This window comes from Macrotis lagotis, chromosome 8 (genome assembly GCF_037893015.1).
Source record: "Macrotis lagotis isolate mMagLag1 chromosome 8, bilby.v1.9.chrom.fasta, whole genome shotgun sequence".
Taxonomy (NCBI): Eukaryota; Metazoa; Chordata; class Mammalia; order Peramelemorphia; family Peramelidae; genus Macrotis; species Macrotis lagotis.
In genome coordinates this window covers 70718395-70746222 of record NC_133665.1, presented here as the reverse complement: position 1 = coordinate 70746222, position 27828 = coordinate 70718395, and the positions used below count along the sequence as shown (strand labels likewise).

The window sequence follows — 27828 nt, the reverse complement described above, 5'->3', positions numbered from 1 at the left end:
CTCTGAAAGACACACAATCGATGAACAGAATATAATAGGGCAGCACAAAGTCGTTCCCTTTCAAGGAGCAGTGACAGTGTTGAAATGTTTATAATTAATTATGGTTCTTAGAGCAAGAGATAGAAAACTAGGGGGTAAATAAATTATGGGAGAAGAGTCCTGGTGGCAGCATAAAAAAAATGGGTAGTGTGAAGATAAAGACTCCTAATTCCCAGTGGTGCAAATCGGAGAGTCTTGGCACCTAGGTACAATAATTTTATGGTGGTCTAGTTAGGTGGATGGGGCAGTGAAAAGCAGCAGTAGTGGCAAAATCTGGGAAGATAAAGATGCAGCACTCAGGGTTTTAGGGAGTTAATAGTAGTAAATGTTTTGGCTTGGCTCGTCCTAAGCATTGTCTCTGGCCATTCATTTTAGAGGTTGTTGCAGGTACTAGATGTGTGCCAAGATTGAGCTGTCAAAAATATAAATGATTAATTCTGTTCAGTGTTTCCCAAATCATCAAGGCCATTGAGACTGAGACGCAACTTTAGAGACAAATGTTTATGAAGGAATAAGCCAGCCTCAAATTCTATTGAATATTAGTCCTGTGTATGTACCACAGAAGATTCTGGCCATGATGTACTTTCCTTTTACTCAGTATCCTTGTTCTGTCTGGTTATCAATAAACCTTATTGAATTATATATGAATTGTGCATTGAGATTTACTTTTTAGTTGCATGATAATATTTATCATATAACCATTCATTTAGAGAGTATTTTCATTAGATGTTGGGAATGGAGAGACTGGACTCCAACCCAAAGAATAAATCACTCAAACATAATACATACTGGAAATTATGGAAACTGTATTTCTGGATGACTTTAATATAGGGTTCATTTCAACTGGTAACCTAAGGATTCAATTGAGCTATAGTTTGTCCAACTGTTTCACTAGCTCTGAGTATTTAAATAAATTATTTCTTGAAATATAAACCACTCAATCTTTTTGTTTCCTCATTTTGCTTGCTAGAAGTCAATGACTCATTGTACCCTATTCTACAGGTCAATTTTTGTTACTGTAGAGATTTCTTCTATTCTTTTTTTTTTTAGATTTTTGCAAGGCAAATGGGGTTAAGTGGCTTGCCCAAGGCCACACAGCTAGGTAATTATTAAGTGTCTGAGACCAGATTTGAACCCAGGTACTCCTGACTCCAGGGCCAGTGTTCTATCCACTGCGCCACCTAGCCGCCCCATTTTTTCTTTTTTTTCTTTATTTTTTCTTTTTTTGATTTCTTCTATTCTTAAAATTTTGCATTCAGCTTACATCTACTAGATAATATATATTTTATCTATTGACTTTTTTTAACTCTTCTCCATTATATTTTTTCAAGATGTCCTTTGCTTTGGTGAAGTTTCTGAATCTTCTGTTCTGTAACACCAATTTTCCTTTCAAGATTATTTCTTTTTAATATTCAAATATTAATAGATAACTCAATTCATGAAAGATCTCTTATAACAAAGTAAAACAGTTAAATAAAACTAATAATACAGAAACAACATCTGAAAGAACAACTCATAACTATTTTCAACAAATTTGCACAGTAAAGCAAAACAAATTTCCTTGATGGGGCATTCTCTCTCTCCATATATATGTGTATATATCCTACATATATATGTGTACATGTATATGTGTTGTGTGCATGTGGAGCATACACATACATGTATACCTGCCATTGGGGGCTGGAGGGAGGGGGGAGGGGGGTTGGTAGCCTTCATTCTCAAAAAGGACCAAACTTGATATCACTATGTTAGAGTCAAGTTAAAGAGTTGAGCTGTGGCTAATCAGACCAATATTATCTCAGAATATTCTAACGTGATGGACACAAATTGTCCATGTGAATATTTGGGGTGAATTCTCAAAACCTGCACACCTCATGTTTTATTTGAATTACTTCAAATCTCCTTTACTCATAGAACACAGCACCCACTCTGATGAGGGCATGCCATGCTTGAATGGTCCTGTACCAGTATCTCTTAAAATGTAAAATTAATTCCATATACATACACATACACACATATGAAATCTTACACTTTTAAATGTATCATCTCTTTGTAATGGGTAGTCATTGTTTTGATCATAGGTTTTATGACTTTTAAGTTATTTATTTTTACAGAGTTCTGTGAATTTTGCTTCAGGTTCTGTCATCTTATTCAGTCATTCTTCAACTGATGGGTATCCCAATTGTTTGCCATATGCTGTAAAATATGTATTTTTAACATAACAGACCTTTCCATCTTTCTTTAATCACTTTTATTTATTTATTTGTTTATTTATATGATAGTACCTAACAGTGCTATAAGTGAGTCAAAGGGTATGAACTGCTTAGTAACTTTTTGTGAATAGTTTCAAAATTGCTTTCATGAATGATCATATCCAATTCACAGATATGCTAATGGTTTTTATTACAGAATGTATAAAATATTTGGGATAAAATCTTCTAAGATGGGGTTATTTAACCTAACTTTTAAAAGTTTTTATTGAAACAAAAGACAATATATTATGATTTGTCATTTTAGTAAGAGCTCTATGGTAGCTTAGCTTCGTTTGCTAAAGCATTTAGAAGACCCACAGGGGGCTACATAAAATCGCACTGTGGGTTGCATGTAGCCGCTGGGGCCACACTTTGGACAGGCCGTTCTAAGATACAGAAAGAATCTATATAAATACAACTGCAAACAACTGTTTTCAGAAATAGAGACCTGAATAATTAGGAAAATATTTTCATGGGCAGGATGATCTAATATAATAAAAATGATTCTACTTCTTCAATTTATTTATTTAATGCCATAACAACCAAATAATGGAAGTTTTTTTAAAAAAAATAGAAATGGGGGGGTTAAATTCAAAAGGAGAAAAAAGTATAAAGAATTTTAAGAAAAATAATGAAAGGAAATGAGAACAAAACAGGTCTAGCAATGTCAGATCTCAAACTAAACCACAAAGCAGTAACTATTAATATTATAATATAGCATAACAATATATTAGATAACTAAAATATATTAGAATGGTATACATTTAAAATATGTAAACAATATAAATAAATATTTATTTCCCACACAATAAGGAATAAAGAAGATCACAAGAGGAAAAGATAATTTTGATTACACAGAATTAAAAATTGTTTGTGCAAACAAATCTAATAAATATAAAATTAATTGGGAAAATCTATGTAGAAAAGCATCTCTGATAAAGGTCAGTTTCCAAAATATATACGAGGCATGAATTCAAATTTATCAAAAAAAAAAAAAAAGACTCATTCCCCAATGGATAAATGATCTAAGGAAATGAAGAGAGAGTTCTCAAAGGAAAAAATCCAGACTAACTATAATCTTATGAAAAAATGCTCCAAATCACTACTAATTAAAGAAATGCAAATCAAAGTAATGTTAAGATTCCTTCTCAAAGAGTGCCAAAAATGACCCCCAAGAGAGGACTATCACAAATATTTGACAGTCTGTGGGAAAAATAAGTACAAAAACTTCCATTCATTATCTCTTTACTTCTTATTTTATGCCTTTCAAACATTCTCAGCAGATAAACAGTACAGTGGAGAGATTTCCAGATTTGGAGTCAGAAAGCTTTGTGTTGGATATCTTGGATACTTATTAGCTCCTGGTTAAATCATTTAACTCCTCCTTGGCTCAATAACAACTACTTCTAAGGCTGCTGTGAGGATCAAAAAAGACAATATTTATAAATTCATAAATTATAAATACTATTTATCATAACACTATTATGTTCTCTGATCTGAGAATCTAGTTTTAGCAGCTGAATTACTTTCTTCAGGCACTCTTATACTTCATAGTCTAATATTTATAGTAGTCCTGCTATAAGTCTATCCAACCACATTTTTCCATCAGCATGTGCTAATATTGTTGTCTTTGTCAAATTTTATTAATTCAAACTTTTTCATTAATATATCTGTCATGGTAATCTGTGATCAGTAATTTTTGATGTTATCATTATTATAATTGTTTTGGGGCATCACAAACTATACCTATATTAAAAGATAAACTTAATATATGATATTAATATTTGTTTGACTGTTCTATGTCAGTCATTTTCCATCTCTCTCTACCTCTCCTTGAACCTTCCTCTTCCTTGAGAAAAACCAATATTAAAAAAAAATAAGGAGAGGGGGCTAGGTGGTGCAGTGGATAAAGCACCGGCCCTATAGTCATGAGTACCTGGGTTCAAATCCGGTCTCAGACAGTTAATAATTACCTAGCTGTGTGGCCTTGGGCAAGCCACTAAACCCCATTGCCTTGGAAAAAAACCTAAAAAAAAAAAAGTAAGGTCAACTAATTATCCTACACTGACCTCTAAGAGTTCATATGAAAGAAAGAGTTAATCTATGTGGCAGACTTCTTGCCAAGTTCCCCTAACCTTCAGCAACCACTAGCTTGATAAGTCAAAAGGCAACACTGAGGCAAAAAGATTATGTCATAGATAATTTTCAGCATTTTTAGCAATAAAACATTTTAAGTTAAGATGTACATTTTTAGATGATCATACTGCACATTTAATAGTCTGCAGTATAGGAAACCAAACTGTATGACTCATTTTCTTGCAATGTTCACTTTATTAGTGTAGTCTAGCACCAAACTACAATATCTCTGAGATTTGCTTGTATTTCATCATTTTATTAGAAACTTTTCTTTATTTTGTCTGTCTACTTTTCTTACTCGTCTGTTATTTTTTTCCCAAAGGAATTTCCTTGTGGGCCATTCTTTTCTTTTCTCTCTTAGCTGTTGTTCTATCTACGTAGTGCACTTCTAGCTATTTCTCAAATAATGATGGGGATCTAGCCTCTCCACAACATTCTCTGTGTGTGTGTGTGTGTGTGTGTGTGTGTGTGTGTGTGTGTGTGTCTCTGTCTCTCTCTCTCTCTCCCCCTCCCTCCATCTCTTTCTTTCTCACTCTCTGCCAACTTGTGTGAGAAGCCTCCCACAATTTCTTCAAATATATTTGAACTATAAATGGAGCAGTTATGGTGGCCTGCCTGTTGCTACTCCCAAATTCTCTGAAGTTAAAATCTATCATGCCTTGCTACTACTCTGGTTATTCACTTTAAAAATTAGTACTTGGCTCTGTACTCTCTCAGAATCCCTCTTTTATCCATCTAATGCTTGCTGGGTGAACTCAGAATCAACATGTTTGAATACATACATCTGCAGGCTGGAAAAAACTACAGCCATTAAAAGTAACTATAAGAAACCTACAATCAAGAACACTGAACTTTAACTGCTGTATCTTCCTTCCCTTTTCTCTTCCTCTTATGTCGTATTCTAGTTTTTTCCTGCTTCTTTTTTAGGCTCTCTTGACTAATCTTTTTTAAAAAGTAGTAGTACCCCTTCCTTCCCGTGGCGGCCCATGCACCTGCAGCTTGCTGGAGCTGTGCCTGCAGCAGGGGCAAGCCCCTGGGCTCACTTAGGCAATAGGAAGCTCAGAGCAAGGCCACTGCTGTGAGTGGTAGCCCTTGGCAACTAATAGCGAGGACCATCCTAGAGAAGCTTCTGCTCTCAGTTTTGAGAGAAAGGAGAGACGTCCTCCCCATCACTAGCACCCACCCCCACTCCCCACCCACACCTCCTGGAAGAAGGAGCCTCCCTGAATCTGTATTAACCTGGAGGAGGCAAAGAACACTCAGATCTTTTTGAACCCCAGTGAACCCCCGAACCTTCTGACCCTAGTGGCTAACAGACCCCTGACCCCTGGGATGGACAGCCCATTGGAATGGAAGGAACCTGCAAGGTCCAATGAAGGCAGTAGTGGAGAGACTGGGGCATCCCAGACTGAGAGCCCAGGTTGTGTCTCTGCTGAAGCACTGGGTCGAAGAAAGCATAGGCGCCGGTCCTCCAAACTCAAAAGACATGGTTGGCAGCCCTACCTGGAGCTGAGCTGGGCAGAAAAGCAGCAGCAGAATGAGCATCAAAGCCAGTGAGCCTCCAGGGTTTGAGAAGAAATGTTTGCCAAGGGACAGGCTGTGGCACCCTACAACACTACTCAATTTCTTATGGATGACCATGATCTAGAGGAACCAGACCTACGTAACTGCCAGGGAGTACTCCACCAGGGTTCTGGATGGGAGGAGGAAGATGAAGATGAAGGTTGGGTAAGTGGGGATGTGGATGGGGGAGGGCCCAAGGGGAATTTCTCCAAAGAGAATTCTCAGAAGCCTATGAGCACTACCATGTAGAGAGCCTGCAGGGCCGAAGTAAGCAAGAACTGGTCCAGGACTACTTAGAACTGGAGAAACGGCTCTCCTGGGCTGAGGAGGAGACACGGAGATTGCAACAACAGCAAAACCTTTTGGGTCCTCACCCATGTTACCGAGCCCAGGAACTGGCAGCTGAAGTGGAACATCTGAAGACAGAGAACCAGAAACTTCGGTGGGAGAATGAAATGTGAGGCCGAGAGGGCAGCAGCCCTAGGGAGAATCTGGGCACCTAGGGGAGCCCTTTCCTAACCTTCCCAAGGCCCCCAAGGTAGAACACTAGAGGTCTTCTAGCAAATGTAGGAGGGTGGGACAAGGAGAAGGCATTTCTTCGATACTCACCTCACCTGTCCAACAGTGCATCCAAGGAGAGTTGTACCATCTGGGAAGTCCTGCTCCCAAACTCTGGAACTCAAGGCCTAGCTCTAGATAGAGACTATTAGGAACAAAGTTCCAGGTTTGAACTTCTCTTTATTCCTCTAGCATGCTGCCCCAAAGTACAAGTTCCATAAGGATAAGTTAAGTTCGTTTTCTTGCTGTCTCTTTTTTAATTTTTTTTTTTTTATTCTTGAGGGTAAAGAGGAATTGGTAGGAATTGCACCACAGAGTTCAGGAGGACCCTCCAGTTATTCCTGTGAGTTGGAGAGACCTCAGAGGAAGGTCATTAGGTTTGTCCCTTAACTCCTCCATTGGAATACCTAGGTCCAACTTGCCACTCCTCCAGCTGGGTCCCCATCTGAGTCTCCAGGGAGATCTGGCTTCTCTGAATTAATGAAAGGGATTTAGATTCATTCAAATCCTAAAACAGAACAATAACCTCTCTCTGTTCCATCCTCCAAACTCTACTGTTACTTGAAGATGGAGCTAACATTAGAACTCTTGCTCTATGCAAAATAATAATAATCATAGCTAGCATTTTTATAACACTTACTATGGTGCTTGCTGTGATAAGCACTTTATGAAGAGGGCCTTAATCAATCATCACAATAACCCTGGAAGGTAGTTCCCAATACTATCTCCATTTGTGATTTGCTAGGAAGTATCTGAGTCAGGATTTGAATTCAGGTCTTCCTGACTCCAAGCCCAGCATTTTAGCCACTGGGCCAACCACCTAGCTGCCAGCTAAGCAACAGATTAGGAAAAACTGGGTGGCAGCGCCCTAACCTTGACCTCACTCTTAGCATTTTGGGATTCCACTTATATTCTATGTTCCCTGTCTTCTAACATGCTTTTTAAATAATAGGTTCCTAGGAAATGAAGGAAGCCCTAGAAAAGGCATTATGCTCAACAGAAGTATCGGAGAGGCTGACAACCATCTCTTTAAGTCAACCAGCAAATATTAAATGCCTACCATAAAAAAAATAAAAATAAAAATAGTAGTGTCATAGGCTCTATTATACTTTTATTTTGATATTGTGGGTTCTTCTTATTTGAACAATATCTCTTAGTCATATACCCATGGTTAACGTGTGCTTATATCTGTGGTTTCTTTTCTGTAATAGATGAAAAATGGTTTGTAAATGATCAAGCTGAGGCAGGAAGGAGTTATGGACCAAGCTAATGTGGTGGAATGGGAAAAGCGATGGGTTTGGCAAAAAAGAATCTACATTCAAATCCAACTTGGCCTCCTCACTTTCAGAAAATCACAACCTCTAATAGTCTTATTTTGCTCATTTTGAAAATGAGTAAGTTGGACAAGGTGACCTCTAAGGTTCATTCTAAGTCTAAATTCTATGAGAAAAGACAAAAGCAAAGAACAGAAGGCAAAAAAGCATGGGAAAATTGTGTTCAATCCTTAACTAGGAGAGAACAATAATGTACATTTAAATGAATTTTCCTGAGTTGAAAAAAGGGGATTATGTAGAAAAGTTCACCAGGTCTTCAAGGAGTCAAAGGTAGAGAAAAATACAAAGTAAACATAGTCTTGATCAGAAAAAATTTGTGTCCTGTTCACAAATATTTTCTTACTGTTGAGAATGTGAAATTTATGAGCTTTGGTTGATAAGGATGACCAGAAAACAAATTAAGTACACAACCTTCATCAAAATAAAAATTCCCGGACTTCCAGCCAAGATGGCGGAGAGAAGACAGGCACAGTTCTAAAGTCTCCTGATCTCTTCCCCATCTACCACATGAAACAAATCTCTTAAAAGAAATCCTAACCACAAAACCCAGAAAGAAAAGCCAGGAGAAGGAACATCTACCTCGGGATTTGTCTCCCGCAGCAGCCTTGGCTGAGTACCAGCAGGTGAGTCTGGGCTCAGGGGAGGATCAGCCCCGAACAGCCAGATTAACAGCTGAATTGGAGCCAGGAGTCTGAGGGCCCGAGAGCCGGACCTGCTGGATCAACGGTGGGGCTGGACAGAAGGGGCTTGGGTCCTCGGGGAAGCAGAGGTGATGGTGTTGGTGCTGTCCCCTTGGAGCTTGGGGAAGGGGCTGCGGGGAGAGGTCTAGTGCAGGAGAGCTGCTGACACCATCTCTAGGCTCCTCGGGTCTGAGAAACTCTGAGTCCACGCCTCCATTGCACTGAAGCCTCCTCCCAAACAAATGCAAATTACTTCTGCCTCAGGCCCAGGTGTGTGAGCAGAAGAACCAGCCCAGCTGAGAAATGACCTCAGGCCAGGGTAAAGCCCACCATTGATTGAAGGCAAAAGAATTCAATAGTTCCGACTCCTTCCCTCAAGCAAAGGGAGAAGGCCTCACAACCAAGGTCACAGACACGCCAAAGAAGGCAACCAGCACCTCCTACTGGCCAGACACAGAAACTTCACTAAGTAAAGCCTTTAGCTCCCAAGCCCAGGGGAACCAGGCCCACCCAACTCTAAGTCTTAGAATAATGAAGAAGGGTCAGCAGAAAGGTGGATCCAAAGAAAAATTCCTGGAAGGGAAAGACCCCAACCCAGAAAGACCTGGAACCTCTGAGGAGAATACAATCTGGTCTTCAGCACAGAAAGACTTCCTTGAAGAAATAAGGAAGGAGTTTAAAAATTTGGGAGAGACAATTAATACCTTGCAACAAGAAAACAAAACCTTAGAAAGTACAATTAGACAAACACAAAAGGAGAATAAATCTCTCAGATCCTCAAATAAGCAAATGCAAAAAGAAATTAATTCTCTCAAACCTCAGTTGTTCAAATGGAAAGCTCTTTCAAAAGTAGAATTGACCAATTGGAAAAGGAGTTGCAAAAGGTTAATGAAGAAAACTCCTCCCCCCAAAAAAGAATGGAGCCTACAGAAACTAATGACTCCATGAGAAAGCAAGAGTCAGTTAAACAAAATCAAAAAATAGAAAAAATAGAGGCAAATGTAAAATACCTCATCAACAAAACCACTGACCTCGAGAATAGATCGAGGAGGGGCAACCTGAAAATTATAGGACTTCCTGAAAACACTGAAGAGAAAAAAAAGCCTGGATTTAATATTATAGGATCTAGTGACGGAAAACTGCCATGATATCATGGAATCAGAGGGCAAAAGTAGTTATTGAAAGACTACATCAATCCCCACCAGAAAAAGATCCTAAAATGAAAACACCAAGGAATGTTGTGGCCAAACTCCAGAACTATCAGATAAAAGAGAAAATCCTGCAATGAGCCAGAAAGAAACAATTTAAATATCAAGGAGCCACAGTAAGGATCACACAGGACCTGGCTGCATCAACATTAAGGGATCGAAGGTCCTGGAATGAAATATTTCGAAGAGCAAGGGAGCCAAGAATATACTTTCCAGCAAAGCTGAGCCTTCTCTTCGAGGGAAAAAGATGGACATTTAACGAAATGGAAAAATTCCAAAAATTTCTGATGAAAAGACCAGAGCTAAACAGAAAATTTGGATATCAAACAGGAGGTTCAAGAGACACATGAAAAGCTAAAAAAAAAAAAAAATAGTGGCGGTAAAAGGAAAGAAAAAATGCAATCGAGTAAGTTGAAACTGGCTATATCCTAGTGTAGGGGGATAAAAGATTCTCATAAATCTTGAGAATTGTTAACTCTAAAAGAGAGAATATACCTAGCCAGAAATGATGGACATCCATGACCTATCCATGAGACTGCTATCTAATGGGATGTAACTAGCTTTAACCCCATTTGGGAGAAAGACTCTAATAACTCTCAGGAATTTTGACTCTACTCAATAGAATATACTGAACTAGAAGGGACACTCAGAATTTTCTATGCTTAGATAGAATGATCTAAAAAAATACACTACCTCCCTAAAAAGGGGGACAGGAAAGAGACGAGAGGAGGGAGGGGATTAAATGGGACAAATCTCATTAGACTAAGAGGCACCAAAAAACCTATGGTAATAGAGGGGAAGAAGGGAGCAGAGGAGAAACACCTGAATCTTCTTCTCATCAGACTTGGTTTAAAGTCAACCTCCACATACTCAGTTAACTTATAAAACATCTAACCTTTCAAGTATTAAAAGGGGGAAAAGGGGAGGGGGGAATGGAGAAAGGGAAGGGGAGTAGGGGAAATAACAAAAGGAAGGGAAGGAAAAAGGGAAAAAGGGAAAGGGGAAAGAAAGGGGAGGGTGAGATATGAAGGCAACATACTGAAGGGGGGGTATTCAAAAAATACTGAGGAATATGGATAAAAGGGGGGGGGGGAGGAAAAATACAAACAGAGGGAAGGTACCACAGAGCGCAATAAAGAATTAGTAATCATAAACTTGAATGTGAATGGAATGAACTCTCCCTTAAAACATAAGCAAATAGCAGAGTGGATTAAAAACCAAGATCTACAATATGCTGCTTACAAGAAACTCATTTGAAGCAGAGAGATACATATAGAGTAAAGGTAAAAGGTTGGAGCAAAATATATTTTGCTTCAGCTGAAGTAAAAAAAGCAGGGGTAGCAATCCTCATCTCAGACAAAGCAGCAGCAAAAATAGATAGCATTAAGAGAGATAAGGACAGAAACTTTATCCTCCTAAAAGGTACCATAGACAATAAAGTCATTTCAATATTGAATATATATGCACCTAGTGGGACAGCACCCAAATTCTTAGAGGAGAAGCTGAAAGAACTACAGGAAGACAGAGATAGCTAAACTCTACTAGTGGGAGACCTCAACCTCCCGCTATCAGATCTAGATAAATTGAATCATAAAATAAACAAGAAAGAAGTTAAGGAGGTAAATACATTGTTAGAAAAATTAGATATGGTAGACTTATAGAGGAAACTGAATGGGGATAGAAAGGAATATACCTTTTTCTCTGCAGTACATGGAACTTATACAAAAATTGACCATGTACTAGGACATAAAAACCTAATGATCAACTGCAGAAAGGCAGAAATAGTGAATACATCTTTCTCAGATTACAATGCAATAAAAGTCATATGCAATACTGGGCCAAGGAGATATACACCCAGAACAAATTGGAAACTGAATAACCTCATTTTAAAAAATGAGTGGACCAAAAAACAAATTATAGAAAGAATTAACCATTTTATCCTAGATAATGATAATAATGAAATAACATACCAAAACCTATGGAATTCATTCAAAGAAACTCTCAGGGGATATATTATAGCTCTAAATGCTTATATGAGTAAATTGGAGAAAGAGGAAATCAACGAACTAAACATGCAACTAAAAAAGTTAGAGAAATAACAAATCAAAAATCCCCAATCAAATACCCAATTAGAAATTCTAAAAATTAAAGGAGAAATTAATAAAATCGAAAGCAAAAAACTATTGAATTAATAAATAAAAACAAAAGTTGGTATTATGAAAAAAACCAATAAAATTGATTAACCTCTGGTCAATTTGATTAAAAAAAAAGAAAGAAGAAAAGCAAATTGCTAGTATCATAAATGAAAAAGGTGAACTCACCACCAATGAGGAGGAAATTAAAGTAATAATTCGAAATTATTTTACCCAACTCTATGCCAATAAATTTGATAATCTAAGTGAAATGGATAAATATTTACAAAAATATAAGTTGCCCAGGTTAAATGAAGAAGAGATTAAATACCTAAACAACCCTATCTCAGAAAAATAAATTCAACAAGCCATTATTGAACTCCCTAAAAAAAATCTCCAGGGCCTGATGGATTCACAAGTGAATTCTACCAAACATTTAAGGAACAATTGGTCCCAATCCTATATAAACTCTTTGGAAAAGTAGGGAAAGATGGAACTCTGCCTAACTCTTTCTATGAGACCAATATGGTGCTGTTACCTAAAGCAAGAAGAGTTAAAACAGAGAAAGAAAATTATAGACCTATTTCCTTGATGAATATAGATGCAAAAATCCTAAATAAAATCTTAGCAAAATGACTACAACAAGTCATCACTAGGATAATACATTATGATCAAGTAGGATTTATTCCAGGAATGCAGGGTTGGTTCAATATTAGGAAAACTGTTAGTATACTCAATGATATCAACAACAAATCTATGAGAAATGATATGATCATATCAATAGATGCTGAAAAAGCTTTTGACAAAATACAGCATCCATTCCTATTAAAAACACTAGGAAGAGTAGGAATAAATGGACTGTTCCTTAAAATAATTAGCAGTATCTGTCTGAAACCATCAACAAGCATTATATTCAATGGGGAGAGGCTAGAGGCAGTCCCAATAAGATCGGGGGTGAAACAAGGGTGCCCATTATCACCACTACTATTCAATATTGTATTAGAAATGTTAGCATCAGCAATTAGAGAAGAAAAAGAAATTGAAGGAATTAGAATTGGGAAGGATAAGACAAAACTCTCACTCTTTGCAGATGACATGATGGTCTACCTAGAGAATCCCAAGAAATCATCTAAAAAACTACTGGAAACAATTAGCAATTTTAGCAAAGTTGCAGGTTATAAAATAAATAAAATAAAATAAATCCTCATAAATCCTCAACTTTTCTATATATGTCTAGCAAGAAACAGCAGGAAGAGCTAGAAAGAGAAAACCCATTCAAAGTAACCTCAGACAATATAAAATACCTGGGAGTCTATTTGCCAAGACAGACTCAGAAACTTTTTGAAAACAATTATAAAACACTTCCCACACAAATTAAATCAGATTTAAATAACTGGACAAATATCAACTGCTCATGGATAGGTAGAGCTAATATAATAAAAATGACAATTATACCAAAACTAAACTATCTGTTTAGTGCCCTACCAATCAAAATTCCAAAAAAATTACTTTAATGAGTCAGAAAAAATTTTAAGTAAATTCATATGGAGAAATAAAAAGTCAAGAATTGCCAGGAGATTAATGGGGAAAAAAAAGTACAAACGAAGGTGGCTTAGAACTACCCAATCTAAAATTATATTATAAAGCATCAATCATGAAAACTGTTTGGTATTGGCTAAGAAATAGAGTGGTGGACCAGTGGAATAGACTAGGTGTAAAAGCAGGAGAGGATTATAGTAATCTGCTGTTTGATAAACCCAAAGAGTCCAGTCATTGGGACAAAAACTCCCTCTTTGATAAAAACTGCTGGGATAATTGGAAGTTATTATGGAAGAACCTTAGATTAGACCAACACCTCACACCCTTTACCAAGATAAGATCCAAATGGTTACAGGACATAGACATTAAAAACCATACTATAAGCAAATTAGAAGATCAAGGACTAGTCTACCTTTCAGATCTATGGAAAGGGGAACAGTTTATGACTAAGGAAGAGTTGGAGGACATCACCAAAAACCATTTAGATGATTTTGATTACATTAAATTAAAAAGCCTTTGCACAGATAAAACCAATGTAATCAAGATCAAAAGAAATGTAGTATATTGGGAAAGTCTTTACAACTAATGATTCTGACAAAGGACTCATTTCTAAAATATGCAGAGAACTGAGTCATATTTTTAAAACAAAAAGCCATTCCCCAATTGACAAGTGGTCAAAGGATATGCAAAGGCAATTTACAGATGAGGAGATCAAAGCAATCCATAGCCATATGAAGAAATGCTCAAAATCATTACTTGTTAAAGAAATGCAAATTAAAACTTCTCTGAGGTACCACCTCACACCTCTCAGATTGGCCAATATGACCAGGAAGGATAATGATCATTGTTGGAAGGGATGTGGGAAATCTGGGACACTATTACACTGTTGGTGGAGCTGTGAACTCATCCAACCCTTCTGGAGAGCTATTTGGAACTATGCCCAAAGGGCAACAAAAATGTGCATACCCTTTGACCCAGCAATACCACTTACTGGGTCTATACCCTGAAGAGATGAGGAAAAAAGGGTAAAAACATTACTTGTACAAAAATATTTATAGCAGCCCTGTTTGTGGTGGCAAAGAATTGGAAATCCAGTAAATGTCCTTCAATTGGGGAATGGCTTAGCATTAACTGTGCTATATGTATGTTATGTATGTTATGGAACACTATTGTTCTATTAGAAATCAGGAGGGATGGGATTTCAGGGAAACCTGGAGGGATTTGCATGAACTGATGCTGAGTGAGATGAGCAGAACCAGAAAAACACTGTACACCCTAACAGCAACATGGGAGTGATGTTCAACCTTGAAGGACTTGCTCATTCCATCAGTGCAACAATCAGGAACAATTTTGGGCTGTCTGCAAAGGATAGTACCATCTGTATCCAGATAAGGGGCTGTGGAGTTTGAACAAAGTGCAAGGCCTATTCCCTTTAATTTAGGAAAAAAACCTGATAGCTTATTGTCTGATCTTGTTACCTCATAGACTTCTCTTTAAGGATAGGATTTCTCTCTCATCACACCCAATTTGGATCAAGGTACAACATGGAAACAAAATGAAGACTGACAGAGTGCTATCTCTGGGGTGAGGGTGGGGGTGAGGGAAGCAAGATTGGGGGAAAATTGTAAAACTCAAATAACATCTTTAATAAAAATAAATAAAAAAATAAAAATTCTCATAAGCTTCAAGCATGACCATTTCATGGGAAGCACAAGGGAAAAAGCTGTTTCCATAATGCTATCCTGATAGGATTCTTGATTTATTTCTGCAGGAAAATTTATTTGCAAACATACCCTATAACTGAATATATATCCCAGAAATATTTCCTGTCAGAAAAAATGTAAGAACCTCTTGATGTTGAGAATGTCATTTCTGATCAGAAAATACAGTCGTTATGCAAGAGGCACTATCAGATTAAAGGGATAGCTATGGTATTTCGAAGATTAGTGTGCTGCTTGGCTTCTTAAAGCTGAGTTTTCTTTAGCGCATGCTAAACAGAGGTGAGCTAACCACAGTAGTAAAATTACTTTTTTAAAAGATAACTCTTTTAAAAGGAGTTTTCTTGAGGACATCAGCAAATGATAACCAAGAACATTTCTATTGGAATTCTGTGTCTGAAAGAACAAATGCTTTAGGATATGAAGCAGAACAGCAAAGATCCAGGCTTAGGCTCTAATTCTAACTGGTCAAAGGCAAACCCACAGACCTCCTAGGTTGTTATGAAGAAAGTGCTTAAGGCTTTGAAGGAATGTAAGCTACCAACATTCATAATTAAATTATCATCATTATCAGAACTGACTTGTCTGCTGTGAGAATAAAACTCAAAAGAAATATGGATTAAAAAAGAAAGCTATGGCTCATCTGAAGTTTTTTTTCTTCCTTTTCTTGTTTTCATGGAAATACATGTTTGTGGCTAATTTTGAGGACATCTGGTATAGGTAAATGGAAATTTGGTAGTATAAGGAATATAGTAGTTTCCTGGATCTGCTAAATGGAAAAATTTCAAACAAAACCAAAACTCTGAAAGGAAGGTAAGTCACCTGGGTCCAGGGTAAGACCAGGCATAAGACTTGTTTTTCCTGTCTTTTTGTGAACTCCATGTTTCATGATAGGGTACTTTGGTATCCCTTGAAGCACTTTCAGTATATACAGAGACAAGTGGACATAAAGTTTCAGTATTTTTAAGCTTGATAGTACTTCAGAGATTGTTTTCAAACTTTTAGATATAATTTGATAGGTATTCAGGAAATGCTACTTCCAGAAAGACTAGGAATAAGCTTCAGGTACTATTGCCTTCTTTAATGAGAAAAAAGAAAACCAAACAAGAATCTTCCTTTTCTTTTAAAACTTAAAAGTTTAAGGAACTGAGGACCTTTTATCAAAGCCTGAAGTAACTCTAATGAAACTCCTAGGTAAATGGTACTTAGAGAATGTGTAGCCTTCAGCCTTCTCCCATTAGAAACTTCTAGTCTGCTAGAATTAGAAATATAACAAACAGCCACAAAGTACCTACCATTGTCTACACAACCATTCATAAACATCAGTGGTTCTACTTGGTCTTGGTTTCAATGAATATCTTGTTTCCTTATATAAGGTTATAAGCTCACCACCAAGAAACCTATCTTCATCACGTTGACTGTTTCAGTTTTGTGATTCCCACTTCTTCAGGAACCTCAATTGCCCCCTACTTCTCTCACTGGAGGGCTAGAGGGCAAGATCAAAAAACTTTCTCTCAAAACTTTCTTTTATAGAAGGTACAGAAGTTCCAGTCACCTAAACCTCTCCCAATAGCTATTCTGTTTGGTTTCATCAACATCATGTTGAGTGGAATATTCCCGATAAAACGTTCTTAGGGTTAATATTCCTACTGAAGTCCTCTCAGGGTTAATTAAAAAACTTTTAGACAAGAATAAACTATTATTCTTAGACTATGCTTAGAAGAAAGACCTTGCATTCCAAGCAAGGCACTTGTCTTCTGATAAAGGTGTAGTACACCACCTAGAAAGATTTTGCATTCCAAAAAGTACTTATGAGCCACCTGATTTATGATAAGACTATTTTTTACTAAAGAGCAGGGCAGTAGAGTATTCCAAGAAAGACATTCTTAGACATTACTTCATTTAGATAGGCATAGAAGGTCATTAAAATCTTTGTGTTTTTTTTTAATATTCTCAACATTTGGACAGTGAGGTAATATTTTATGAAAACATTTCATTCTTTTCTTCATTACTTGCTAGAGTTTCACGCACAGATTGTAATGAGATGAAGGAGAGGGGGGTTAGTGGGGAGGGGGCTGCATTAGGCTATATAATCTTACTGGTTTGAATCTTGGTTGCAACTCCTTAATCTTCATTAACTTTGTGAGACTTGGAATGTGCCTTTCTCCCAAAAAATAAACTTTTTTTCTTTTTGCTCAGAGGAGTCTCTCAATATTGTTTAAAGTGGATTTTTATACCAAACAATGTCACCCTCCAAAAGTACCCCCCCATCCAGACTGTAAATTCCTTGATGGGAGGGATTGCCTTTTTCTTGTTTCTCCAGAGCTTAGCACATAGTAAGTCCTTAATAAATGTTTATATACTATAAATGAGAACATACTTTTTGTTTTTTCTTCATTAATGATTACTGATTTTTGAGGCTTGTTACAATCAAAGACCTTTTATTTTCGAGTTTGGAGTTTTTTTTTCCCTCTTGTCCCCTGTTTTCAGAAGAATTAAAATCCTTTTTTGGAGTCACAAAGTACATAATGCCACAATCCTTAGTTCCTTGAACAGACAGAAAATCTCACAACTCAGTAAAATCATAGGCTAATAGACAAGCTAGACAAAAAAATAAAATACAGCAATATTTTCCTGAAAGAAAAGCATCTTTAAAGGATAGATATCTAAAATAATCCTATTGAATAAAAAGTTATAGATGAAATCCTTTCCTTATCGTTAAAGTAAAGCAATGGATGAATTTGTTTTTACATCTAACTATGCCCTATTTTCATGCTACATTAAAAAAACATAATTTTACCTTTGAGGGGTAAGAGTAACAATTCTAATGATCAAATTGTGCACTGTACTTGAGTGGAAGGTTAATGTGGATATAAAAAGTTGAAAGACCCATCCTTTCCTTCTTTTTATTTCCAACAAAATCTACCAAATTTTAGACACATGGTAGGCAATGTGGTATATTAAAATGAATACTGGTTTGGGAGTGAGAGGAGATGGATTTATAAACTGCCTATGTGACCTGGGAGAAGTTTTCTAATCTCTCAGCCCAAACTCCCTGGTCTGTAAAATGAAGTGGTTAGACCAGGTAATTACTAAGGAAGGCCCCCTCCACCTCTTGATATTTAAGTACCCAGCACATAAAAAATATGACACAATTATTTGAGAAATATTGTCTAATTGTGTAGTCACAGTTACAATTTTAGACCACCTTGAACATAAGAAGGCCAGATGAAGAACAATCCTAAGCGCTAGTTATTCAAGTGAAGATCCTGGGCAGGGAATTCCATAGTGCCATCTCTGCATTTAAGACAAGGGTGAAGAAGGAGATGGTGGGGAGGATCTCTGAATGACTGGAAAAGAGGGAGCTATTTCCATTTTTGTTTATATCTTTCTACCTACTCCATATCCTCAAGCCAATTTATCATAACATTGGCAGTTTGTTAATCCTCAAGATATCTTTAGAAAATACTTATCTAGGTAGAAAATACTATTAATGTAAGCAAAGGATAAAAAAACTATGGCACTTAATTTGATTTAACATATAATTAGGTTATTCTACATAAGCTATGTTGGAACCTAAATGTTATAGATGCCCTAGTTATAAAAACTCTGGTCTAAAGGAACTTCACAAGTCTACTATTCTGGAAAGAACTTTGAAGATGACATTAATCTTGTTAGCCACACTTAATTCCATGAACATCTGAAGCACCAATGGCAGGAGCATCTTGGAATGGAGGTATGAAAGACTCACATTTGATATGATAAAGGGAAAATCTCCATTCACTTTCCCTCCATGCATACCATCATGTTACTAGTACAATTTAAGGAGTGTAATATAAATAGTCATGCAACTAGCAAACATGGGAAAATCATCAAACTGGAAAATGTAAGTTTGTGACTGATTATAAGCAAACTAAGGAGAAAATGACAGATTATAAATCTAGTGGATACAATCTTGCTGTTTCTTATATAATTTCTATGAGCTAATATAGATCTGTGGGAAATTGTCTTTAATATTTTTCAGTTTTCTCTCTTAATAAAAATGTCTATTTTAGCTATTGATTTTATTAATGAAGATATTTTAAATAAGTACAAGGTATTCTTTATTTATAAAACTTATGCAACAAAAGTCACTGGGTTGATTGCTCCATTCATCTAAATCTGTGTTGTAGTAATGAAAATTTATTTAACTGCCCCAAGGCTAGAATAAAAATTGTATATCCAAAAAACATCAAATTTCTATGATTTGGTAAAAAAAGAAATTCTTCTAATATAAATGAAGATGAAGAAACAGGAATATGTCACAAATATTGAATTTTCTAAATTCTTGTTCACATATATGTATCATCAGTCCTTATGGTGTTTTGATGTTTTAAACAGACAAAATATAATGAAGTGAGAATTATTTGCAAGGACAATATGCAATATGACTAACAAAATAATGGAGGATAAGACATTTTTAAAAATCCTCATCACTCAAACCTCTCCAAAATAAGAATGATTTGCAAGAAACTGTTTCCAAATCTAAGACTCTAAATGTGGCTTAAAAACCTCAATGAATTTATAGCAGAAAAGTGCTCACTTAGCACCCTCTCCCTCACCAGACCCACACTCTACCAAGGTTTGCAAGTTGACCCAAAGTGACAGTAGGACTTAACTCTATCCCCATTGCTCCAGTCCCTATACTATAGAAATCAAAAGTAAAAGATTGTCTTGTCTCTGGGTATGCATTTTGGCAGCAACAGAAAACAGCTAAAGAAATCAAGAAGAGATAACTGGGACAAGATGCCTACCATGTATGGCACTTTATTAAACATGAGGGAGAGGTAGGCTAGAAAAATGAACTACCCAGTATGGGAGGAGGCCAGGAAGGCCTCAAGATGAAGACCCTAAAGTAACAACTATTAAGGGAAGGAGTCAGAAAGAGAGCAAAACAAGGAACATAAAGAAAAAAAACCCAGAACATTAAGAAGGAAGAAAATTCAATTAAAAATTTTGAGAAGAAGCCAATAAACTAATTGGAAAAGAAAAATACTAAAAGAAGGGAATACGGTCTCCAGAAAAGCTAAGTGAGTCTGACTATTTAAGAATAAATGCTGTTAGACAAAGGAAAATGAATACTTAATGATGCAAAGGACTCTAGGAAATTTCCAAGAGAACTTGGAACTCCAGCAGGATGTTCCAAAAAGGTTTAAAAGAGAAAAATTGTGAAAGTAGAATTTTTGTCCTGCACAGCAGAAAAAACTGCAGTATGGGAAAAAATTTGGATCTATGGTGGTAAATCTCAAAGAAACAAAAGAAAACCAATTGGTAATGAAAATACATATAAAAATGAAGGGTAATTTGAAGCAGAAAAGCAAAAAGCAATAATATTAAAGGAAAACATATCCATGAAAGCAAAACAGTGATCTTGAAGGCAAGACAAAAAGTTCTCTCTATATTTCTCAAAAGAACCCATACACATACACATATGCACATACACAACTACACATCATAATACAAGAAAACTTCACAAAACATTTCAACACACAAAAAAGTACTAATCAAAAGAATCCACAGTGTACATCTAGGAAAACAACTACAATACCTTTTACTGTAAAGTGAAAGATACAGTAAACAAATTTAATAATTTCAACAACAAACAAATTTTGAAAGAGACCAGGAGAAATACCTCCAAATATATAGCAAAGAAAACAGAATAACACAAACCTGTATCCAAGAAAGTCAACAGAAAGCAATATAATAATGTATTCAAAAGAGCAAAAGACCTGAAGATGCAACCCAAGATGTCAAAGGTGAAAGCAAAAGTCAAAAAGAAGTGGTTCTGAAATATCACAGACCAAATCTTACCACACAATAACTACTTGTGGATTAATAGAATGGGGGGATTAAATTACAGAAAGGGAGGACCTTCAAAGGGAAGAGGAGAAGGAAAAAAAGATGAATATATGATCTAATTATGTCAAAGATTTACAATGAAGAGAAAACAAATGTCTCTGGAAGAAGAGATCAACAGGAGAATAAATGAGTATGTAAAGGGAGAGATTGAAACAAAGTAAAGGAAAAAAGAAATTTTCACTTCAATGACAAAAAGGGTTCCATTTAAAAATGTTCCCCTGGAGAAAGAGAGGTATTCTTGATATAGAGATGGGGACTTTAGAGATGGGGGAGGCTAGGTGATATAGTGGATAAAGCACCGGCCGTGGAGTCAGGAGTACCTGGGTTCAAATCCAGTCTCAGACACTTAATAATTACCTAGCTGTGTGGCCTTGGGCAAGCCACTTAACCCCATTTGCCTTGCAAAAAACCTAAAAAAAAGAAAAATGAGTATAACTTGCAAAGATTTGGTTTGGGGGGGTGGGGAGTTGTTTTAAATTAAATTTAACTTTTTGTTATATTTTAAATTCCTATATCCCTTCATCCATCTCACTCCTCAAGAAAGTTGCCACTTAGGCATGCGTGTGTGTGTGTGTGTGTGTGTGTGTGTGTGTGTGTGTGTAAAACCATATTATGCCTACTTCTATTTATTAGTTCTCTAAAGGTGGATAGTATCTGCCTTCATAGGTCCTTTGAATATATATATATATATATATATATATACATATATATATATACACACATACATTATATACATATATGTAACTTGGAATAGCTTTGTTCAGTTATTCTTTGAACAATATTGCTATTACTATAAACAACTTTCTCTTGATTCTGCTCATTTTATTTTCATTATTTCATGCAAGACTTTCCATGTTTTCCTAAAATCAATCAGATCATCATATTTTGGATAGCAAAGTGGTATGTATCCATCATAATCATAAATCAAAACATATTTAGGGGCAGCTAGGTGGCACAGTGGATAGAGCACCAGCCCTGGAGTCAGGAGTACTTGAGTTAAAATCCGTCCTCAGACACTTAATAAATTACCTAGTTGTGTGTCCTTGGGAAAGCCATTTGACTCACTGACTCACTAAAAAAATAAAAATTAAAAAACATATTTAACTAACTGTTCCCCAACTGATGATCGATCATTCAGCTTGCCACCACTAAAAGAGTTGGTATAAATATTTTAGAACATGTTTTTTCTATTTACCCTGATCACCTTAGCATATCCTCTCCAACATTTGTCATTTTCCCCTTCTATCATTTTAGTCAAGCTGATAGGTTGCGATATCTCAATTGTTTTGATTTGCATTTCTCTAATCAATAACAATTTTGAGCACCGTTCATATTATATAAATAGCTTTCATTCTTCATCAAAAAAACCTAATTCATCATATTCTTTGACCATTGGGAACAACTCATATTCTTATGAATTTGACAAAGATCTGTATATAATTAAGATCATACCTTTATTAGAGAAACTATTTACAAAAACTTTTCTGCAATTTTTTGCATTCTTTCTAATCTTGATCACATTGGTTTTATTTGTACAAAATCTTTTTGATTAATGTAATCAAAGTTACTCATTTTACATTTCACAATGCTCTCTATCTCTAGTTTATTCATAAATTCTTTTCCTGTCCATAAGTGTGCGGGTTTGTTGGTGATATTAGAAATGCTTCTGATTTGTGCTACAAAGCTAAAAATTATTGTGTCAATTAACTTTAAAGCTGAAACTCTAGGATTTTCAAAAATCTATCACTGTATCTGAAAAAAAGAAATTTTAATACTTCATTGTCCATTTTGAATCCATTTCTTTTTCTTCTTTTAATGATTACACTAACATTTCTAATATAATATTGACAAATTTTGCTGAAAATGGATGTCCCTGTTTATTGAGAAGGCTTCAAGCTTATCCTGTTACAAATAATGCTAGCTGATGGTTTTAGGTAGATACTTGTTATAATTTTAAGGAAAAAAATCTATGCTTTCAAGTGGATTTCTTTTTTGGGGGGAGGTTAGGCTTTTTGCGTTGGTTTTTTTTGGGGGGGTTGCAAGGCAATGGGGTTACCTGCCCCAAGTCAGACAGCTAGGTAATTATTAAGTGTCTGAGGCCTTATTTGAACTAAGGTCCTCCTGATTCCAGGGCCAGATTTGAACTAAGATCCTAACATCCACTGTGCCACCTACCTGTCGCCTTTTAAGTGCTTTTAAAAGGAATGAGTGTTCTATTTTATCAAAAGCTTTTTCTGCATCTATCAACACCATTATTTGATTTTTTGCTATTCTTATTAACATATTCAATCATGTTAATGTTTTCCTTATATTTAACTATCCCTGGATTCCTGGAATAAATCCCACTGGATCACAATAAAAAAAAATATTTGTGACATATGTATATATTATTGTAGTTTCCTAGAAAGTATTTTAAGATTTTTGCATTACTATTCATTAATAAAACTGTTCTAAATTTTCTTTCTCTATTATTGGTCTTACTGGTTTAAGTCTCAACAAATATTTCTTTCATAAAAGGAATTTGATAGGACTCCTTTGCCTATTCCAAAATAATTAATTAATATGGGAATTAATGGATCTTTAAATGTTTGGTACAATTCCATTGCAAATCTATTTGGGCCTGATGCTTTTTTCTTATTCAGTTGATTTATGGGCTGTTCAACTTATTTTTCTAAAAGAGGTTTATTTAGACATTCTGTTTCCTCCTCTACTGATTTTGGCAGTTTATATTTTAGTAAGTATCCTTTCATTTCATTTGAATTTTTAAACTTATAAGTATATAATTGGGCAAAAATAATGCCTTATAATTGCCTTGATTCCAACTTCACTAGCTGCAGATTTACTTTTCATTTTTGATAGTAATAATTTGTTTTTCTTCTTTTTATTATATAAACCAATGGTTAATGCACTTTATTGAAGTTTTAAGAAAACCTCTTTAAGAAAAACCTCTAGTTTCATTTATTAATTTGATAGTTTTCTTACATTTACTTTTATTAATTACACCTTTAATTCTTAGAATTTTCAATTTTATATTTGATTGGAATGCTTAATTTGTTCTTTTTCTAGTTTTTTAAATTGCATATCCAATTTATTGATCTGCTGTCTGTTTTGTTGATATAAGCATTAAGAGATATACTTTTTCTTTTTGCTTTTGTTGTGACCCACAAGATTTGGTATATTGTCATTTTTTAAAAAATAAAATTATTGTTTCTATGACTTGTTATTTAACCTATTCATTCTTAAAGAATAAGTTGTTTATCTCCAATTAACTTTTAACATGTGTTTTTATAGTCCTATGTTAAATATATTTTTTGTATTATTGTCTGAAAGGATGTATTTAATATTTGTGCTTTTCTGCATTTAACAATAAGTTTTTATGCCCTAAATATAGTCAATTTTATGAAAGAGCTATATTATACTGCTGAGAAAAGGTTATATCCCATTTATTCACATTCAATTCTCTTCTATCATTATACCTATCATATCTAGCTTATATTAGATGCTATTCATCTCCTTGGGTTGTTTATTTAATTTTTTTTGTTAGGATCTGAGCTCCTGGAGATATCTGATAGCCAGAAGAGTGGTGGTGGGGAATCTGAGAAGAGATTTCAAGACAAACAGAAAAAAATATGCATGGGGAAGACAAAGGGACTACTCAGAAATAAAGAATATATAGGAAAATTCCTACAATGGGGCAATATTTATATCTTTTTTTATTACTTGAAAGAACTGTTATTTCAAAGAGTGAAACAACAAAGCAAAAGAACAAGAGGTATAAAGCAATAATTTAAAAGCTGTTTATGAGAAAGAGCTTAAACTAAATACCTTAGAATAGATAGAAAGGAAAGATAAAATAAATTATGAGATCTAAGAAAAGGGTAGAGAATGATAATTTTTTTTAAGGTTTTTGCAAGGCAATGGGGTTAAGTGGCTTGCCCAAGGCCACACAGCTAAGTAATTATTAAGTGTCTGAGGCAGGATTTGAACTCAGGTACTCCTGACTCCAGGGCCAGTGCTCTATCCACTGTGCCACCTAGCTGCCCCAGAATGGTATTTTTTAAAAAACAAATGAACAAAACAGGTGAAATATAAGAAAAAAAGGAGGACCTTTATTTATTTGACCACTTAATCTAGGGGGAAGGAGAAGTGAGAAAGAATTATGCAACTAGATAAAAGCAAGTAGGAAAGACTTATAATTTCAGCAAAATTAGATAAAGGAAACAAATAGGGAAGGGGAAAGGATTCAATAGGAATAGACATGCCTCAAAATTGATTAAGCTAAAATAATTGAAAATATATATTTTTAAGGAGAAAGAAAAAATATTAGCTCACAAAAATATTAGAGGCAAATAGATGAAAATATGAATCTAACTTTCAGAATTTTTTTTAGATTTTTTCAAGGCAAACGGGGTTAAGTGGTTTGCCCAAGGCCACACAGCTAGGTAATTATTAAGTGTCTGAGGTCGGATTTGAACCCAGGTACTCCTGACTCCAAGGCCAGTGCTCTATTCACTGTGCCACCTAGCTGCCACTTCAGAATTTAAATGTTTACATTTCAAAATTCAAAAACTTTAATAAAGTGAAAGGGGCAACAATTCAGATAAGAAAAATCCCATAGTCTGTTGCTTACATGAAACACACCTAAAAACAAAGATATAAAAGAAAATGGCAATGTAGAAATAGCATGCTGAAATTTTGGGGATGCAGGCTAGGTTCTAAAACACAAGAGGAAAGGATTAATGAGATGAATTTTTTTTTAATGTAGGAAATCAAAAAGTAAATAAACTCAAAATAGGAACAAAAATGAAACTATGAAGTCAGGAGAAATTAGAAAAAATTGGAATACCTTTCCTCTTAAAAATAATTCCATATAAATAATAACACTGAAAATGAGTGCTCTGAAAATTAATAAAATTGATAGACCTTTACTTAGTTCAAGTAAGAAGGTAGAATATTTTTTAAAAATAGCACAATGAAAACATAACAAAACCAGAAGAAATTTAAAAAATTACTAAACTTATTATGACCATTTATATCCTAATGAAAATGAGAAATGAGAAAATAAAGGAAATAGAGGGGAAAACTTTCAAAACATGAAATTCTCAAGACTAACAAAAGATCAGAGATATTAAATACTCCAATGTCAGAAAAGAAAATGGAACTACCAAAGACGATTCCTGGACTGGATGGATTCACATAGTTAATATTATTAAAATTATCCTCAAAATTATATAAATAGTAACCTCTCAAGATTCTTTCAAAGACAAATATAGTCCTAATACATAAACCAGAAAAACAATAAAGCAAACAAGGCGAACCACTGACCAATTTATCACTAGATTTTAAAAGTTTATTTTTTATTAACTTTTTTAAAAAATTTCTGTTTATCTTTTTACACATTCCTTGAGTCTTATATTTGATGATCCAATTTTCTGTTTCATTCTGGTCTTTTTATCAGGAAAGTTTGAAGATCCCCTATTTTATAATGGGATTTCTTTCAGAAGGTGATCAGTGGAATTTTCCAAGGACCATTTTTCCTCTTGTTAAAGTATATTACAGCAATTTCCTTTGATAATTTCTTTTTCTGATCATGGCTTTCAGGTAAATCAATAATTCATACAGTAACTCTCCTGGATCTATTTTCCAGATTGGTTCTTTAACATTTTTTCCATTTTTCTAATCTTTTCATTTTGTTTGATGAATTTTCAATATATTATTATTATTATTATTAGTAGTAGTAGTAGTAGTAGTAGTAGTAGTAGTAGCAGCAGTACTTGTTTCTACTTTCCCAAATCTAATTTTTAAATATTTACTTTCTTTTTTATCTCCTTTAAAATGAGTTATTTTCTTTTTCCATTACATCAGTTCTGTTTTTAAAGGTATTTTTTCTTCAGTCAATTTTTGTGCTTCCTTTTCCCCTTTATCATAATTCTCTTGCCTGACTCATTACTTTTCACAAGTTCTGTCTACCTCTTATTTGATTATTTTAAACTATTTTTGAGCTCTTTCAAGTGAACTTTTTGAATCTGAGATCAATTCTTAATCCCTGTTAAGGTTTCATATGTAGACATTTTATTACTGCTTTCCTCTTCTGAGATGTTTTGATCTTCCCTGTTGCTATAGTACCTTTTTATGGTTAGGAATCTCTCTCTCTCTCTCTCTCTCTCTCTCTCTCTCTCTCTCTCTCTCTCTCTCTCTCTTTGCTCATTTTAAAAGTTGATTTCTGTTCCTGTGGTACACACAGGGGCCACAGTCCCAGGCATTCTGTGCTGGGAGCCAGAGTTCTTGTCATATTGACTTTCTGCATTAGGGTCTTAGTTGCTGGGGTTTGCTCCCTGTGTTAAAGTAGCCCAACCCATGCCCACCAGTTCCATTGGTATTTTGAAGCTTGTAGTATGCCTTCTATGCTCAGAATGGGGCCCTTACTACTGTCTTGCTGTATCACTGGCCTGATGAGCTGGGTTGCTGAAGTCCCGCCAAGATGTCTGGAGCAGAAAAGTTGTTTCACTCAGTCTTTTTATGGTTTTATTGTTCCAGAGACTGCTTAAAGATTTCAGTTAAAGTTGTTTCAGAGGGAAACTAGGAAAAGCTCAGGGAGTTTCCTTGCTTCTTTTCACCATCTTGCCTCCACCTAGGAAGTCCCTGAATTCTCTATTCCTTGGTGATTTCTTCTTCCAGGTATTCAGCTTTCATGTCTTGTTGATGACTGCCAAAGCTCTTCTCCAGTCCTTCCCTTTTTCTTGAGCTCCAGAGCTATATTTCCAACAACCT

At 35.3% G+C, this 27828-nt stretch overlaps 1 protein-coding gene and 1 pseudogene across 8 annotated transcripts in view; one reads left to right on the top strand and one right to left on the bottom strand.

The window, feature by feature from the left end:
* The window catches only part of KDM4C (lysine demethylase 4C), a 502779-nt gene that overhangs the window by 66819 nt on the left and 408132 nt on the right, over positions 1-27828 (bottom strand). The window lies entirely within an intron of this gene.
* LOC141495779 (protein HEXIM2-like) lies at positions 5760-6753 on the top strand (annotated as a pseudogene).